The sequence below is a fragment of the Triticum aestivum genome, chromosome 2B (assembly GCF_018294505.1).
Source record: "Triticum aestivum cultivar Chinese Spring chromosome 2B, IWGSC CS RefSeq v2.1, whole genome shotgun sequence".
NCBI lineage: Eukaryota > Viridiplantae > Streptophyta > Magnoliopsida > Poales > Poaceae > Triticum > Triticum aestivum.
This window is the reverse complement of record NC_057798.1, coordinates 399,576,746-399,594,687: the sequence shown is the minus strand read 5'-3', so window position 1 is coordinate 399,594,687 and position 17,942 is coordinate 399,576,746. Positions and strand designations below refer to the sequence as shown.

Sequence of the window (17,942 nt, the reverse complement as noted above, 5' to 3'; positions counted from 1 at the left end):
TAGTTTCAACATTGATAGGATTACCTGAAATATAATGTTTAATTCTTTGACCGTTTACCACCCTCGGACTTGTGCCTTCGAAGTTGTTGATTTTTATGGCACCAGAACGATAGACCTCCTCGATAACGTAGGGACCTTCCCATTTAGAGAGAAGTTTTTCTGCAAAAAATCTTAAACGAGAGTTGAATAATAACACATAATCACCTACGTTAAACTCACGCTTTTGTATCCTTTTATCATGCCAGTGTTTGACTTTTTCTTTGAATAGCTTGGCATTCTCGTAGGCTTGGGTTCTCCATTCATCAAGTGAGCTAATATCAAGCAACCTCTTCTCACCGGCAAGTTTGAAGTCATAGTTGAGCTCTTTAATAGCCCAATATGCTTTATGTTCAAGTTCAAAAGGTAAATGACAAGCTTTTCCATAGACCATCTTATAAGGAGACATACCCATAGGACTTTTGTATGCAGTTCTATAGGCCCATAATGCATCATCAAGTTTTTTGGACCAATTCTTTCTAGATCTATTGACAGTCTTTTGCAAAATTAATTTGAGCTCTCTATTGCTCAACTCTACTTGACCACTAGACTGCGGATGATAAGGAGATGCGATTCTATGATTAACACCATACTTAGCAAGCATCTTACGGAAAGCACCATGAATAAAATGTGAACCACCATCAGTCATAAGATATCTAGGGACTCCAAACCTCGGAAAAATAACTTCCTTAAGCATTTTAATAGAAGTGTTATGATCAGCACTACTAGTTGGAATAGCTTCTACCCACTTAGTAACATAATCAACAGCAACTAAAATATGTGTATAACCATTAGAGGCGGGAAAATGTCCCATATAATCAAAGCCCCAAACATCAAACGGTTCAATAATAAGAGAATAATTCATAGGCATTTCTTGACGTCTACTAATATTACCAATTCTTTGGCATTCATCACAAGATAAGACAAACTTACGAGCATCTTTAAGGAGAGTAGGCCAATAAAAACCAGATTGTACTACCATGTGTGCAGTTCTATCTCCAGCGTGGTGTTCTCCATAGGATTCAGAGTGACACTTGCGTAGGATCTGTTCCTATTCATGCTCAGGCACACAATGTCTAATAACACCATCTACTTCTTCTTTATAAAGGTGTGGGACATCCCAAAAGTAATGTCTTAAATCATAAAAAGAACTTTTTCTTTTTGCAGGTATGTGAAACTAGGAGGTATAAATTTAGCAACAATGTAATTAGCATAATCAACATACCAAGGAGCAGTACGAGAAGCATTAATGACCGCTAATTGTTCATCAGGAAAGCTATCATCAATAGGCAGTGGGTCATCAAGAACATTCTCTAACCTAGACAAGTTGTCTGCAACGGGGTTCTCAGCTCCCTTTCTATCAACAATATGCAAATCAAATTCTTGGAGCAAGAGAACCCATCTAATCTCTACTCCTAATGTCTCAGTTGGTAGGTCGCGTTTCGGGTTTTATTTTCGTCCCACCATTTTCGTCCGGTTTTTTTTCGTCCTCCTCTTCCACCACGCTATTTCACCTTGGTTTTTTTACATCCTTTCCCATGCATGCGCACAAAAAAAACCCGAGTGACCCATCTGCCTTATCCCTAACCCGCTCTCGTCTCCCTCCCTAGGACGCAGCCGCCCACCGAATCAAATCTCGTCGCCGGGCTCGTCTGCCTCGCCGTGGCCGATGAATGCGTCGGCTGCGGCCACGCCCCCTCTCCAAACGGCAGCGATGATGGAGGGAGCAGCTCACGCTGGCCAGGCTCCCGACCGAACGCGTCGAGTCATCTCTCCTCAGGGCCAACCCCTCCTATTCATCGCATCTCTCCCTGACTCCGTCTCCTCCACGATATGTAGCACCACCCCACGCCATGGACGCCCTTGCCAGCTGCATCTCTCCATGCACCGCCACTCCTATGACACCGCCGCCCGGCAGTCTCCACCAGCACCACGACGGGCGTGGCCTCTGCACGCGCCGTCACCTCCCCTCCAGATCCGGCCGTCGTCGAGGGCATATCCATCCAGCAGTGCGCCGTCACCTCCCCTCCAGATCCAGCCGTCGTCAATGGCGTATCCATCCAGCAGCGCACCGTCATCCCAATCATCACCGTCCACGGCGTCATCGCCCAGGCCCAGTCAGGGGCCGACAAGACCTCAATGATCTCCCTCTTCGTCTGCCAGGTCATTGAGACCAACGTCCACGAGTAAGATGCCCAGCCCTCCCCCTCTGCTACCATTGCTGGATTTGTCAAATTGATTTTTTGGGCAAAGAATCTGATTTTAGGGTTAACCTGCTCGTCTCATTCGTGGAGATTCATTCATGTGTCAGACCACATGTGTACAGGTGATTTCCGCATAGCTTTTGTGTATGACAGCTGGAGGACCAACTCAGACCTCATTTGCCCCAGGGTCAGGAGGTCCAAGGCGCCACAACCAACTGCCTCTGCATCCATATGCTGGCAATTTACTTTGATTATTAGTCTTTGACCATGAGCAAGAATCTGTCAATTAATTTGATGCTTCAGTTAACATGTAATTTGCTGAATTACTATTGGTTAAGCACCGTGCAGGTCTTTGTTTGATTGTTAGTCGGTGACAATTAGCAAGAAGTTGTAAGAGGTTAAAATCATCTGCCAATTATCTTTTAAAAACTGCCAACTTAATTAATGAATCATGTCAAATTGTAGACGCGGTGAACAGATAATGCAAAGTTCCTGCAATGACTAATTTGAGAACTACCGGTGTTACATATTTCTAAGACTATATGTGTACACGTCTAATGCCCTTTCTGATGTTTCTCACTATCGAGATTACGCTTTTAAAAAAGTGTTTGTTATGTTTAGTGTCAATCTAGAACAAAATCTGTTTTGACTCCACTCTGGACAATCTTCAAAGAGATGCTAATTCTTCATGATTATTAACTTGACGCCTGAAATATTAATTTCGTTTGTCCTATTTTGGTTTATTTCAGTTCAGTGTGGTAATCTACAGCAATCAAGTTAACAAATCTGAAGCATTTTAGCAAAGCAACGGTGCAAGTGCTCTTTTGGTGGAAGATGAAGCTTTTGTTGGGCTTGTGATGTTTTTCTGAAGAAGACTGACGATGAACTCAAAAGACAGATATAGTACTAAATGATTCAGGACTGCCGTAGCTCCAGAAAGGATGGCACTCTTCATATTGTGATGCAACGTCATAATACTAGATTGTTTCTATTTGTTCTGATGCAACTTCTATAATTGCAGGTTGCTACTACGGGAATACCTGATGTTGCTTCATGTCAGTTATATCTTCCAATATTTACAGAAACTTCCGAAACTGGCACCAGGTCAGGACATGCTGATGATAACCTTCCAGTTTTGCTAAATCATAGTTAATTGAGTAATCTCTACTCCTAAAGTGTTCTTCGAAGGTGCTCATCATCTGTCGATACACAACACCGCAGTTATTGGTGGTTTACACAGGATAGTTTCCAGACCTTTATCGCAAGATGGACGAACTTGGCATCTCAGCCAGGACTCTGCCTCATCAATAGTTTGATGTCCATTTGCATGAAGTTAGGCCAGCATCAGAATATCCGTAGCCTTTTTGAGGAGATGAAGGTGAAGAATATTAAGCCGGATAACCTCACATGTTTCCTTCCAATGACCAGCCGTGTGGCATTGAACAAGATAAATGTTGTTGGAGAAGTTTTAGAAGAAATGCAAGAAAAGGATGTAGTTCTAGGGTGGTATTCATATAGCATGGTTTCTATCTACCTGAGTGCTGGTTTGGTTTTAAAAAACAGTCCGCTCTCAAGAAACTCGAGGGCCTTGATTTTAGAAGGTAACATAAATATCTAGATTGATCGTTCATGGTCCTGGGGCTCCTTTTTACAGTGAGGTGCGCCGTTAGGGCGTGCCCTGAATCGAGAGGAACAAGTATGTTCACTTTCTGTTCGCTTTGTGTTTGCTTTCTGTAGTCTCAAAGTAGAGCAATGGTCACTGCAAATTTTATCAGAGAATGTGCAACAAAAGCACGTTGAGAAGTTCCTGTGAGCCCTAATTATTTCTTGAGAAAGCAAACTTATTTATCCTTGCTCTATTTTTTGTGTACTAAGATTGTTCGTTTGTACCCAGCATGTGTACGTGATGTGCCCTGCCGCTGTGTGTGCTTCCTGCTGATGTGTGTGCTTCCTGACGCTGTTGAGCATGCGTGTGTGTGTTCGCTGTCGCTGTTTATTAACATTGTCATGCTCTCCTTACTTTTTGCTTAACAATTCATGATCAATACTGAACATTATTTTTTGAATAGATGCCACTTGAACTTAGTTTTAGCTCTCATGTTGTTCAAAGAATCGTCAAGTAATGTTTTGCATGGATTTTATAACTGACACAATGTTTCTGATTTAATGAGAGCCAACCATGCGTTCCTGGCTTCCCCGGCGATGCCAACATGGCAGGGCAGGACCCAGTGGCCATCTTCGGCGCCTTCATGGACTTTGTTAGCGCCGACCTCTGCTTCATCATCTACGGCCACGACCCCTTTGCCGTCGGCATCATCTGGCACCTCGGAATGCAAATTAAATGTGTTCATGGAGTGGGGTGTAATTGTGATTTGTGCAATGGGTTCAGAGTGGAAGGGGCTGTCATTCTTGTTTAGCAAGGGCTGCAAGTTATATCGCTATAAGCCTGACATGCAGCGGCAACAACAGATTCAGATGTGGTAAGCTCATTCATTCATTCTCTCAGGACAAGAGGACCAAATTGATTCAAATTTTGTGTTCTGATCTTAATGTTGCGAGGTTTGCGATCGCATGTATGGTCGGGACTGCGTGGGCCCGGCGACCAATTGCTTGCATCTCTTGCTGTATGGTGATGATGGACCGGCTCCTGTTAAATCCAATACGACTGCACTTCTTCGCTTTAGGTGGCCGTGAAGCTCTGACTCCATCCTCACGACACTCAAACCTGTCTTGATGATTGCATCAGATTGCAACTCTATTATCTTTCCATACCATGATATGCGTGCATGTCTCTTCGGTTCTCAAACAAGAAATACTTTTCTTTCAGTTTGCTTTGTAGGTAACATGCAGTGTACAGTTGGTAGCAGATTATGATGCAAGTTTGTTTGTTTTCACTCCAAGCATGATTTTTATGATACATGACGCTACTCTGAGGCTGCTCCTCACTACCAGTCACAACAAGATGGGGCCCCTGGTGGTCCTCTGAAATTTGATTCTCTCGATGGCCGAGGATCGTTTTGCTTTGAAGTCTGATGTACATTTTTTTAATCTCATGTAGGAAGAAGGTATCCCCCCTATACGAAGATTTCTAGCTTGCCTGTGTGTTGATAAGTGCATTCGGCCAAACAATTTGTGGACCAAATAAACTTGTTGCAGATACAGAAGAACAAGGCTGCACACAAGGAGTTGCCTGAATTGCAGTGGCAGCGGTGTTGTAATATGTAATGTTTTGCATCAACTTGGTCCATATTCTATCCATAAGTCTAATGAATTGGCCCTTGTTTATCAGGAATCAAGCTTGTGAAGAAAAATTTCGTTACTTTAATGACACACACTTGCAGTAAGTCATTCAGAGATATATTCAGTACATGCTAGGTTGCCAAGCTCAGAGCCACCTGTTGTCTCCATGAATTCGCTGAAAGCAAAAATCAATTGTCCATAGTCATGTGAAACCTTCTAGAATTCTTTTTAGTATTTTGCATTGCTTGTGCATTTCTTTTTTTATCACTTCTAATAACCTCATTGATTCATTTTTCCTATCGTCATGTCAGTCCTTGCTCTAAATTTTTTGTTAATATGTTGCACTTCTTGTGCATTTCCATTTTTATCACTTCTAATAATCTCATTGACTGTTTACATCTCACCGTGTTTACCAAGAACACGAGTGATAATTTTGTTTTATAATAATACAATAGTGACAATTTTATTTTATTTTATTTTCTAACATAGTTCTCAATTAGGCTTACAAATATTTTACATTGGCAGTAGTTCTGTCATCAAGCTTATGTGTAATGTATTCCTTAGAATGGTGTTTCAGCCATTTCTATGTAGGTGGCATGTGTGATGGCACGTATTTCAGCCATATCGACTTAGGTGGCATGTGTGCTGGCACAAGAAAAGGAAGGCCCTGAACTGAAAGGAGCAACATATATTAATGAAATGCCCTGAATTAAGTGTGTGAGAGAGAGAGAGTTCAATTTAATTTGTCTGGTTTAAATATTTATGAGTAATTTAATTTGTTTGACCTTGAGTGTTGACTTGCTTTTCAGTTGTCAACAATGTCCATTTTGCTGAATGTACTTGCTTATCCTTCTACTGGACTACCATTGATTCACTGTGCACATACACTTTCCAATTCTGTCTGTTTACTATCTTTTGTTATTATTTGTCTTGATAACTTGATGCTTTCTTCCTTGGTAGTTTAATCTTAACAGTTCCACATCCCACATCGAACCTTCTAGACTCGTCCAAGTGACCATTTGCAACATCCTTTTCTGGTCAATCTGGATTATTTCAAGGTTTTCATCACTCTGGTGAGCATATGGTGCGCTAACTCGGTTAGCGCATTGACATAGTGAACGCCCATTGATTAAACGTTTTTATCTCTTATCATTTTTTGCATTTTCAGGTCTGCACAACATTCATGGAAATTATAGTCTTCCAAAATATTCCTGGATCACTTGCAAAAAGGAATGATGTGAAGAGTAGGGTTCCATCATCTGGGGTCCAACAACCCAGAGGGAGCATTTCTGGGAGATTTGCTACAAACAGCCTTCCTGTTGTCATTCTCAGGTTCGAATGCCCACCTTTGTGGAGGTTTGCGGCATTGTTATTTATATACGTTCAACATCATGAATATGTATGTTAATTGGTTTGCAATCTAAGGAACAATTTTGTTGGCTTGATAAATTATAACATACTCTTGCTTTGGTTTCATGTGGAGGATGATGATTTTTACTTTTTTGGTATTATTTTTTCTTTTGCAGATTCCTCATGCACATTCAGGTGTCAGTGGTAGAGTAATGAATGTTGGTGGAGGTCAAGCATTTAGAAGTGGAATGAATATGGGTGGTACCATTCAAGGTTTATCCTCAAACTTGGCCACCAGTGGTAATCGAAATTATGTTCCTGGAAACCCAGCTTTGGGTCCACGTATTACAAACATTGTGTGCAGAAGTAACATTGGAATAAATATAAGCTCTGGTGGGTTGTCGGTGCCGATTATCTCATCACACATCGATTTTAGGGTCAATGCTGCAAGTGGAAGACGAAATGTGCAAGGATCCATGATGAATGGCCTTATTCTGCAAGGTAGTTTAATTAACCATAGCTTGAATATATTACTTAGTAGATTTATGTTAAGCTTCATGTTTTAGCTTGAAATACGAGTATTATTTATAGCATGTTTAACTATTGCTATTTTAGTGCTCTGTTCAGCGTGTACTTACCATATCTCCTGCTTTGAGCTGTCCCCTCACCCCTTGACTTTATCTTACCAAAAAAAAGGGCATATGAAATACTTACTGAACATCCCGTATGATGAGAGATTTTCTTGGGAAACACACTAGGTAGCCTTGATGTTAGTGCTCCATAAACTATGAATGAACCATGTGGTGCTGGAGTGTACTATAGAATTCATTTTTTAAGCTACACTATCTGAATAATTAGACATTTTTATCTATGTAAAATAAGAGCCAACTTATAGAATTTTGACCTTAAACATTGAAGTCCAACATAATATTATACTGCTGAATTTCTGTCATATCGATATTCTTCCTTTTGCAGGCATACATTGAATATATATGTTCTTGCTTTTCTTAGTGATCGTTACTGTACCTATTTTGATTTCCTAGCTGCGCCTGTTGCTCTGCTCTGATGGTGGTAGCGCAAATGTGATAGTAAATTCCATTACAACAAATATTTATTGATTTATATGTATGGTTAGAAAATCATGCAGCTCTTTTGTGAAGAGTAGAACCTTTTATTCTATTCAGGGGTTTCTTCAAATTTGTGTTACAGCATATAAGCTTGCATCTGAATCGGGGCAATGCTGTAGGTATGCCTGATGGAGCGATTGGGTTGATGCTGAAGCTGATATACTCCCCTAAGTTGCTCCAATCGGGAATGCAGATATACTTCCGTGAGTTGCTCCCCAAAACCAATCCCTTGCTCTTCTTTGCACCAATCGGACAAGAGATGCGAGCCATCCTTTTTACTAGATGTTCTCTTGATCGTTTCTTCCTATGGATTTTGTGGTTGCCAGATGTTCTCTCACTGTGGATTGGTATGAAGGTTGTAAAACATTTTCATTAGGCATCAATTTTATTGCTGGTGCTTGTCTGGCTGTAAAATCTGCTCAATATGTATATTTTCCTTTCGTCTGTGTCCCTTTTCCGATATAATACTGAACCTTTTGGAATATCTCTGTACATAAAAAAATTGTGTTATGTCTGCCGATTGAAATGGACCTAAATATGAATACGAACCAGTAATTGTTTTGTGTTTTTATCACCATGTACATCAATAAATTTACCGCTGCTGCTGCATCTCTCTCATGCTGCTGCTGCATCTATCTCGGTCGTTGTCGCACGTCGCCATTGAGGGATCCACGTGCCTCCTGCACACTGCCCTGAAGCCCCCTTTGCCATAAACACACGTTCATTGAGTCCTCCGTACATTGGAATGCACATGTTTGAACATGATAAAAGGTAGAAGCATCAGGGAATGTACACTCTCCAGCTCTGAACTGCTCGGTAATGCAAGTTTGATCTCATTTAGCTTATCGTTGATCCTGGTGTTAGTTAACTTGTGAATTTATGTGCAGAAGTATGGCACTATCATTTAGGTTTTTAGTCCTATGTGTATGAATTAGATGATTAAATTCATACAAAATTAGGAGCATAAGAAATCTATTATTGAAATTTATGGGTGGAATTCCTGTGATACATTTTTGATTATTTGAGCCGTAATAGAATCATATGAATATGTACAATCCAAAAAAGATGCACACAAAAGAAAGACAGATGAACCATCACAAGTCACATAATCATCTGTTCCTGGTTTATGGCAAGGGGTACCGATGTTAGGAGGAAGGAGAGATGAGGTCACTTTCTTAATTCGAAGCATCACAAAAGGTTAGCATGACTATTCCATGGGATAATGAATTAAGGTTAATTTCATTTTAGAGGATAAAAGCAGCCCGTGGAGGGTGACCCGCACATACACTCTGACGATTTTTTTGGAAGTGTTTAACATCCCCTTGCGCTTGGCAAGTGTGCCATGTGGTGATCGAGCTAATTATCGTGGGTTTGAGCACATTCGAAGGCGTTATGATCAAGTAAACATCACCATCATTAGTGAGGGTGAGAAAGAGGATAAGCGGTGATACTTTTTCTTGAGTCGTGCTTATTGGCTAAGGGTTTGGTTACATTTCTTTCTCCTGTTGCAATGCACAGAAATTATACGCTGGCTCGGCCCCTGCTCCGTCCTCTGTTGGAAATAATCACGATTAGGTGTCCCTGTCCCGTACGGATCTGTAGCGTTAGCCGAATCAGCTCTGTACTACTTAGATAGATCAGGCACTATAATAATAATAATAATAATAATAATAATAATAATAATAATAATAATAATAATAATAATAATAATGCCGACAGACTATGTTTGTACCCCTAGAGATATTACAGTCATCGAATCAATCATGTCTGCCCACAAGAAAACCATATTCGTGGACATCGTAGATGCCTTGTTATCAAACGACGATCTGCAATGTCTTATGAAGGATGATGTGTTCTTACACGATGGTGTAAGACCAATTGCATAAAATTTGTGATTATTAATATAAACAATATATAATATCGTGTAAAACATAGATATAATCCATACATGGAATTGCAGGTGATAAATGCTTACATATATTGCATGCTGGCTCACGACCATCTACGAGACAGGGCGGGTGGAAAGGTACATATTATTAGCATGTTCGTTTCTGGCCAGATATAAGAAGATGGAGAAAGAGACATAGACCCATCAAAATATCGCCGCATCGTACATCATGTTAATACTTATGTACAAAAAGATATGGTTAGTCTCGCCTCATCATCCATGCTTATCATGATGTATTTTTTTAATTAATCCATGTGTATAATGATTTGTTATAATTTATATCTAATTACGACTACAACATATATGATTTTTACACCAGCTATTCATTCCGATTAACATTGAGCAGAGTCATTGGTATCTGGCAGTCGTCAATGCCCAAAAACGTGAGATTCAAGTATTGGACTCGCTTGGTTCTCGGATCAATCGGAGTGACCTTACTATTACGGTAACTACTATTCTTTTTTGGTACTCTTGACATATGTTTATTTGCCATAACCTACTTTCCATATATAAAATAGTTACTAGGACTTGAGAATCGTTTGAAACTTGGAGAACAAAGTCCGGAGTTTAATAAAGATCATGAGTGGTCTGATCTCAATGTTACAAAATGAAATGTCGTAGAACAGTTCCTAGAGGCAAAACAAACGGATGGGTAAGCACTTGTCACAAATTGAAAATTATTTTCTTTGGTACTCATCAACATAAAAATATGATATAGTGTAACATATTGATAGTAAAATGTCGCACTGTATCTATTAGTTGATTCAAGCCATGTGGGTATAATGAACACAATTTTTTTTGAAATGGTCTATTTATTTGATTCAGATGTGTGATATTCTGAAGTATTTTTTATGATATTATAGCGCATCTTGTGGACTATTTATGCTAAATTTTATGGAATATTGGACAGCAGATGTATTAACAGATCAGTTCACCCAGGTATTTCCTTTTATACATTATCTCATTATTTTATTGGAATAATGTTATATCGATTTTTTGTATATCTTGCAGGAGGATATCAAGCACTTTCGACGAAAATTAGTTGTCATTTTGCTCGATTCAGAACTGAATAAGCTAAAATGATGTCCAATATACCATCAACCAGACATTAAAGACAAACATCCTAGCCCAATCCCCAACATGCCCACGGATCAATGTGAATTGCTTGTCGGCCTTTGCAACTATATCATGTCCATTGATGATGCCAAGTGTTTGGAGTAAGTATCATTTATCAATATGTAAGGTGCCAGTATACACTGTTGTTATTCTTACCATCCAATTCTCAGAAAAGAATGGGACCGAAGCTCGACACCCCGTCCAATGGGCTTAAGTCTCAAAAAACTTCAAAGCATACTTAACATGGAGCAGTCTATGGACAATGATTGTTTCAATATTGCTGTGCGTATTCTGGCATGTGACGAGGGAGTATTGTTCACAGACCCTCCAATACACTACATGGATCTACAATTTTGTGTAAGTTATCATAATTCTTCATTCAACATCATTAGTATGAACATGTTTTTAAATAGTATTTTTTACTCAGTCCATGCTGTGGGATTCAACACGAGAGTCAAAAGTTTTTGCGATAAGGAAACTATTCAGAAGTTGGCAACTTTGTTTGATAGCTGGCATGGGATAGACAACAAAAAAATATCGTGCAACATGGTAAGTAAGGTATTTTTTCCGTTGTTTGTCATGGTTTATTGTTGTCTGTAATACCTACCACTTGTAGATTTATCTTCCATATGAATCCATCGGTCGATACATCTTGTACGTCATCGAAAAAGAGGCATGTCATGTATCTATTCTGGATCCTATTCATACAATACAAACGACGGAGATGAAAATTTTGAGGCACTTAGTGAAATTAAAAAGTTTTGCGAGGGAATTCAAAGAAGCACTCAAAATAAAGCAACCAGGATGGCATTCTGATATATCAAAATGCGAACGTGTATTTCCTAATGGTATTCCAACGAGCATAGACGGGTAATAAATTTATCATACAAACATTTATTTTTATTATCACCATATTTAATACAATAACAATTTAGTAAATTGCAGGGATTTGTCAGGTTTTTATGTCTTTCATTTTATGCTCTGGTGAAACGGTAAAGACCTTGTGCAACCGGTTTGTGCGGTGAGTATTGTGCGTTACACATGTTTTTAAATCTTCCATGTGAAGTATTCGTCCTAACTATGTATATTGCTTTTGCAGGATGGGTATGAGTTGAGGAAGCGGTTTTTATTATACTTGCTCAAACATCGTGCGAATGAAGCTAAAGACAACTTGCCTGATATTGTACGAGAATTTCTTAAGCGCATCAAGTAGATCTCAATATTCTGTAATATATTTTTATTTGGATCATTACTTTATACATATACGTTCTCAATTTGATATCTTGTTATGAGTTTACATTACAAGTGAATTGGACTTCAATTGTTATGCAATTGTGATCCTTTTATATTGTCTCTACACGCGATATTTAGCATGCATTATCTTTATGTGACTTCAACAAACTATTTCAGAAGCCCGTGGCAACGCACGGGCACTCTACTAGTGAATCTAGGCTTAGCATCTTTCTTTTCCATAAGATATTTAATAGTAGCATGATCAGTGTGAATAGTAACTTTGGAATCAACAATATAAGGTCTAAACTTATCACATGCAAACACAACTGCTAAGAATTCTTTTTCAGTAGTAGCATAATTTCTCTGGGCAGTATCAAGAGTCTTACTGGCATACTGGATAACATTCAATTTCTTATCAACTCTTTGCCCTAGAACAACACCTACAGATCACTAGCATCACTCATAATTTCAAAAGGTAAATTCCAATCAGGTGGCTGAACAATAGGTGCAATGATCAAAGCTTTCTTAAGTACTTCAAATGCTTCTACACAATCATCATCAAAGACAAAAGGAATGTCTTTTTGCAATAAATTAGTCAGAGGCCTAGAGATTTTAGAAAAGTCTTTAATGAACCTCCTATAAAAACCGGCATGACCAAGGAAACTTCTTATACCTTTTATGTCCTTGGGACATGGCATCTTTTCAATAGCATCAACTTTAGCTTTATCAACTTCAATACCTCTCTCGGAAATCTTATGCCCCAAAACAATGCCTTCATTAACCATAAAGTGACACTTTTCCCAATTCAGGATGAGACTAGTGTCTTCGCATCTCTGCAAAACTCGGTCAAGGTTGCTCCAGCAATCATCAAAAGAGGATCCATAAACGGAGAAATCATCCATGAATACCTCACAAATCTTTTCACAAAAATCAGAGAATATAGCCATCATACATTGTTGAAAGGTAGAAGGTGCATTACATAAACCAAAAGGCATACGTCTATAAGCAAAAGTACCGAAAGGGCAACTAAAAGTAGTTTTTGATTGATCTCCCACTGACACAGGTATTTGAGAGAAACCAGAATAACCATCTAGAAAGCAGAAATATGTGTGTTTGGATAGTCTTTCTAGCATTTGATCAATAAAAGGTAAAGGGTAATGATCTTTCTTACTAGCCTTATTTAATTTATGGAAATTAATTACCATCCTATAACATGTAATAATTCTTTGTGGGATCAATTCATCTTTATCATTAGGAACAACGGTAATACCTTCCTTTTTAGGAACACAATGGACAGGGCTTACCCAATCACTATCAGCAACGGGATAAATTATACGTGCCTCAAGGAGCTTTAGTATCTCCTTTCTTACCACTTCTTTCATCTTGGGATTCAGTCGTCGTTGAGGATCTCTAACTGGTTTGGCATCTTTCTCCACTGTAATTTTGTGTTGGCATAACATGGGACTAATGCCCTTAAGATCATCCAGAGTATATCCAATAGCAGCTCGGTGCTTCTTCAGAGTTTTCAATAATCTTTCTTCTTCTTGCTCTGAAAGGTTAGCACTAATAATAATAGGATATATTTTCTTCTCATCAAGATAAGCATACTTAAGATTATCAGGTAATGGTTTGAGTTCAAACACGGGATCACCCATGGGTGGAGGGGGATCCCCAAGAATTTCAACGGGAAGGTTGTGTTTAAGCATAGGTTCTTGTTTAAGGAACACTTCATCTATTTCCCTTCTTTCCTTCATAAAAATATCATTTTCATGGTCTAGCAAATATTGTTCTAATAGATCAGTAGGAGGTACAACAATGGAAGCAAGACCAATAATCTCATCCTTACTAGGTGATTCTCTATCACGTGGTTGTCTACGAAACTTAGCAAAATTAAACTCATGAGACATACCGTCTAAGCCAATTGTGACAGTATCCTTTTCACAATCGATTTTAGCATTAACAGTATTTAAGAAGGGTCTACCAAAAATAATGGGACAAAAGTCATCTTGTGGGGAACTAAGAACGAGAAAATCAGCAGGGTATTTAACCTTCCCACACAAGACTTCAACATCTCTAACAATCCCAACTGGTGAAATAGTATCCCTATTGGCAAGCTTGATAGTAACATCAATACCTTCCAACTCAACGGGTGCAATATCATGCATAATTTCTTTATATAAGTCATAGGGTATTGCACTAGCACTAGCACCCATATCACATAAGCCATGATAACAATGATCTCCTATTTTAACAGAAATAATAGGCATGCCTACCAAGGGTCTATGTCTCTTAGTATCTGGTCTAACAATATTAGCAGTCTCACCACAGAAATAAATAACATGCCCATCTAAATCATCATCCAAGAGATCTTTAACCATAGCAATACTAGGTTCAACTTTGATTTGCTCAGGAGGTGTATAAGTCCTAGTATTACTCTTACAAACAACGGTTGAAGGTTTAGCATGATCCTTTATCCTAACAGGAAAAGGAGGTTTCTCAATATAAGTAGTAGGAACGATAGGATCACTATAAGTGACAGTCTTTTCTTCAACTGTAATAGGTGCAACTACTTTCACTTCAACGGGAGGATTATATTTAAACCACTTCTTTTTAGGGAGATCAACGTGAGTAGCAAAAGATTCACAGAAAGAAGCTACTATCTCAGAGTCAAATCCATACTTAGTGCTAAATCACCGAAAAGCATCGGTATCCATAAAAGATTTAACACAATCGAACTTAGGTGTCATACCTGACTCCTTACCATCGCCGGAACCCCAATCTTCAGAGTTGCGTTTAATTCTTCCCAATAATGTCACGCCCAATATGCGACCCTATCCTAAAGGAGCTCGAAGGTCCCACTAAGGATAGAAGCGCATATTGGAGACGCTTTTGCAAGGTGGATATCATTACATCGTATCATTACATAATAGTTGGGGATACATACAAGAGGCATAGAATGCCACACGAATACAACATCATCATACATAAGAGCAACATCCAGAAACTCAAACAACATCCACCCTGCTAGCCCAGGCTGCCGACCTGGAACCTATCCCCTGATCAAAGAAGAAGCAAAAGAAGAACTCCAAAACAAGTAAACATCGCTCTCGCGTCACGATCATCGCATAACCTGCACCTGCAACTGATGTTGTAGTAATCTGTGAGCCACGAGGACTCAGCAATCCCATTACCATGGGTATCAAGACTAGCAAAGCTTAATGGGTAAGGAAGGGGTAAAGTGGTGAGGTTGTAGCAGCGACTAAGCAAGATATGGTGGCTAACATACGCAAATAAGAGCGAGAAGAGAAGCAACGGAACGGTCGTGAAGCTAGCAATGATCAAGAAGTGACCCTGAACTCCTACTTACGTCAAACATAACCCAAAACCGTGTTCACTTCCCGAACTCCGTCGAAAAGAGACCATCACGGCTACACACGCAGTTGATGCGTTTTACTTAAGTCAAGTGTCAAGTTCTCTACAACCGGACATTAACAAATTCCCATCTGCCACATAACCGCGGGCACGGCTCTCGAAACTTTATACCCTGCAGGGGTGTCCCAACTTAGCCCATCACAAGCTCTGACGATCAACGAAGGATGTTCCTTCTCCCAAGAAGACCCGATCAGTCTCGGAATACCAGTTTACAAGACATTTCGACAATGGTAAAACAAGACCAGCATAGCCGCCCGATGTGCCGACAAATCCTGATAGAAGCTGCACATATCTCGTTCTCAGGGCACACCAGATGAGCCAGACGTCGGGTTGGCATAGACCCTGGTTGCCCAGGGGGCGCCTGACATCGCTCAATTTGGACCAGCACCCGGAGGAGCACTGGCCCGGGGCGGTAAATAAAGATGACCCTCGGGCTTCGGAAACCCAAGGGAAAAAGGCTTAGGTGAGGCAAATGGAAAAACCAAGGTTGGGCCTTGCTGGAGGAGTTTTATTCAAAGCAAACTGTTAAGGGGGTCTCATAAATCACCCAACCGCGTAAGGAACGCAAAATCAAGGAACATAACACCGGTATGACGGAAACTAGGGCGGCAAGAGTGGAACAAAACACCAGGCATAAGGCCGAGCCTTCCACCCTTTACCAAGTATATAGATGCATTAATTAAATAAGAGATATTGTGATATCCCAACATAACCCTGTCCATCATGGAGCAATCTTCAACTTCACCTGCAACTAACAACGCTATAAGAGGGGTTGAGCAAAGCGGTAACATAGCCAAGCAATGGTTTGCTAGGAAGGGTGAAAAGGTTAGAGGCTGACATGGCAATTTGGGAGGCTTGAAGAGCAAATGATAGGTAGCGCAGCATAGCAATAGAATGAAGCAACTAGCATAGCAATGATAGTAGTGAGATTCAGGGTAGCGGTCATCTTGTCTGAAATCCCGCTAGGAAGAAGAACAAGTCCATGAAGTAGACGAGCAAGTGTAGTCGAACGAATCCTCACAAATGCAACATTACCGGAATTATCAAGAAGAAGCAACACCGGAAAGAAGCAAACAACATGGTAAACCAACAAGCATAAACACGGCATGATGCACAAACAAGTATGATGCATGTCCGATTTAAAAAATGCATGGCATGGCAAAGTGCAATAAACAATACTACAATTTAAGTGGAGCTCAATATGCAATGAGTTGCATATTGACAAAACACCACATTGACATATTTAGTTTAATCTCGTTTAAGCTACCAAACAATGTTAAATGTTGTTAAACATGGCAAGAGCTGAAGCATAAATAAACTAACTATTTAGGCAAGTTTAAGTGAGGCCGAAAGCAAGAAACAACAATTCCGGAGAATCCTCATGTCCATATTTTGAATTAGCTACTGTTCTGCCCTAAAACATATTTTAATCTATGCATTTTTTCACCCCATTTACATATAAAGTTTATTAAAATTGGAGCTACAGTTATTTAGTTATGAAATAAATCATTTTAACATAGCATTTATGCAAATTAATGCAAACAGCAAGTTTAATCATTTTAAACATGGATAAAAGCAGCATATTGTGAAACTACATAAAATTCTAAGCATTTTACATATATAGTTTGTTTAATTTGGATGCATGCATATTTAGTTATTAATAATGCAAAACAGTGGCAGTAATGTAATTATGCATGCGCTTGGAAAATACTAAAACCACAGAGAAGGAAAAACAAACTACGCGAGCCGAATGCAACACAGTGCAGCGGCCCAGGAGGAGATTTGGCCCAGCGGCTGAGTGTGCGTGTGCAGAAAAATAAAAGGAAACAGAGCAAAAATTGGGGCTGCTGGGACTCAAACCCAGTTCCTCTCTGAGGAAAACTGGCGCGCTGACCAGCCCGCCTAGAAGATGTTTGTGATGGAAACTGGACTTGATCCAACATGAACAAGCTTGACCTGGTAAGGCAAAAATTGATGGAAAAGAGTGTTACGCCCGTGGGGAAAGGGGAGGACTAACCAGTTGGGCTGGTGCGTGTGTTGTGTGCACTACAAGGTGATTCCTTGATGGTCAAATAACAGAAGTGGCGAGCTTCAGCCATGGCTACGCCGAGAAAGCTCACGGCATCGGCGAGCGAACGTCGTGCCGATCTCTGCTGCTAGGCATCAGCGGGTGTGCGGAAAAGGGTGTGCGTGCAGGTGAACCAAGCGGCGGCTGCTGCGGGCATGCGCATACAAGGCTACGGGTACTGGAAACCG

At 39.9% G+C, this 17,942-nt stretch overlaps 1 long non-coding RNA gene and 1 other non-coding gene across 18 annotated transcripts; one reads left to right on the top strand and one right to left on the bottom strand.

Annotated features, from left to right (window-relative positions):
* Positions 1–1,593: 1,593 nt before the first annotated feature.
* Positions 1,594–8,439, top strand: LOC123045131 (uncharacterized). Of its 17 annotated transcripts, XR_006421089.1 has the most exons (8): positions 1,594–2,222; positions 2,990–5,305; positions 5,397–5,461; positions 5,530–5,580; positions 6,441–6,553; positions 6,649–6,812; positions 7,007–7,331; positions 8,077–8,439. It is a non-coding gene; the product is annotated as an uncharacterized lncRNA (long non-coding RNA). The 17 variants fall into 17 exon arrangements; XR_006421086.1 differs by having other exon boundaries at positions 2,990–4,720; positions 4,800–4,924; positions 5,299–6,553; XR_006421085.1 differs by having other exon boundaries at positions 2,990–4,720; positions 4,800–4,924; positions 5,068–6,553.
* Positions 6,476–6,553, bottom strand: LOC123047894 (small nucleolar RNA snoR35). The gene has a single exon (XR_006423208.1). It is a non-coding gene; the product is annotated as a small nucleolar RNA snoR35 (small nucleolar RNA).
* Positions 8,440–17,942: the final 9,503 nt, after the last annotated feature.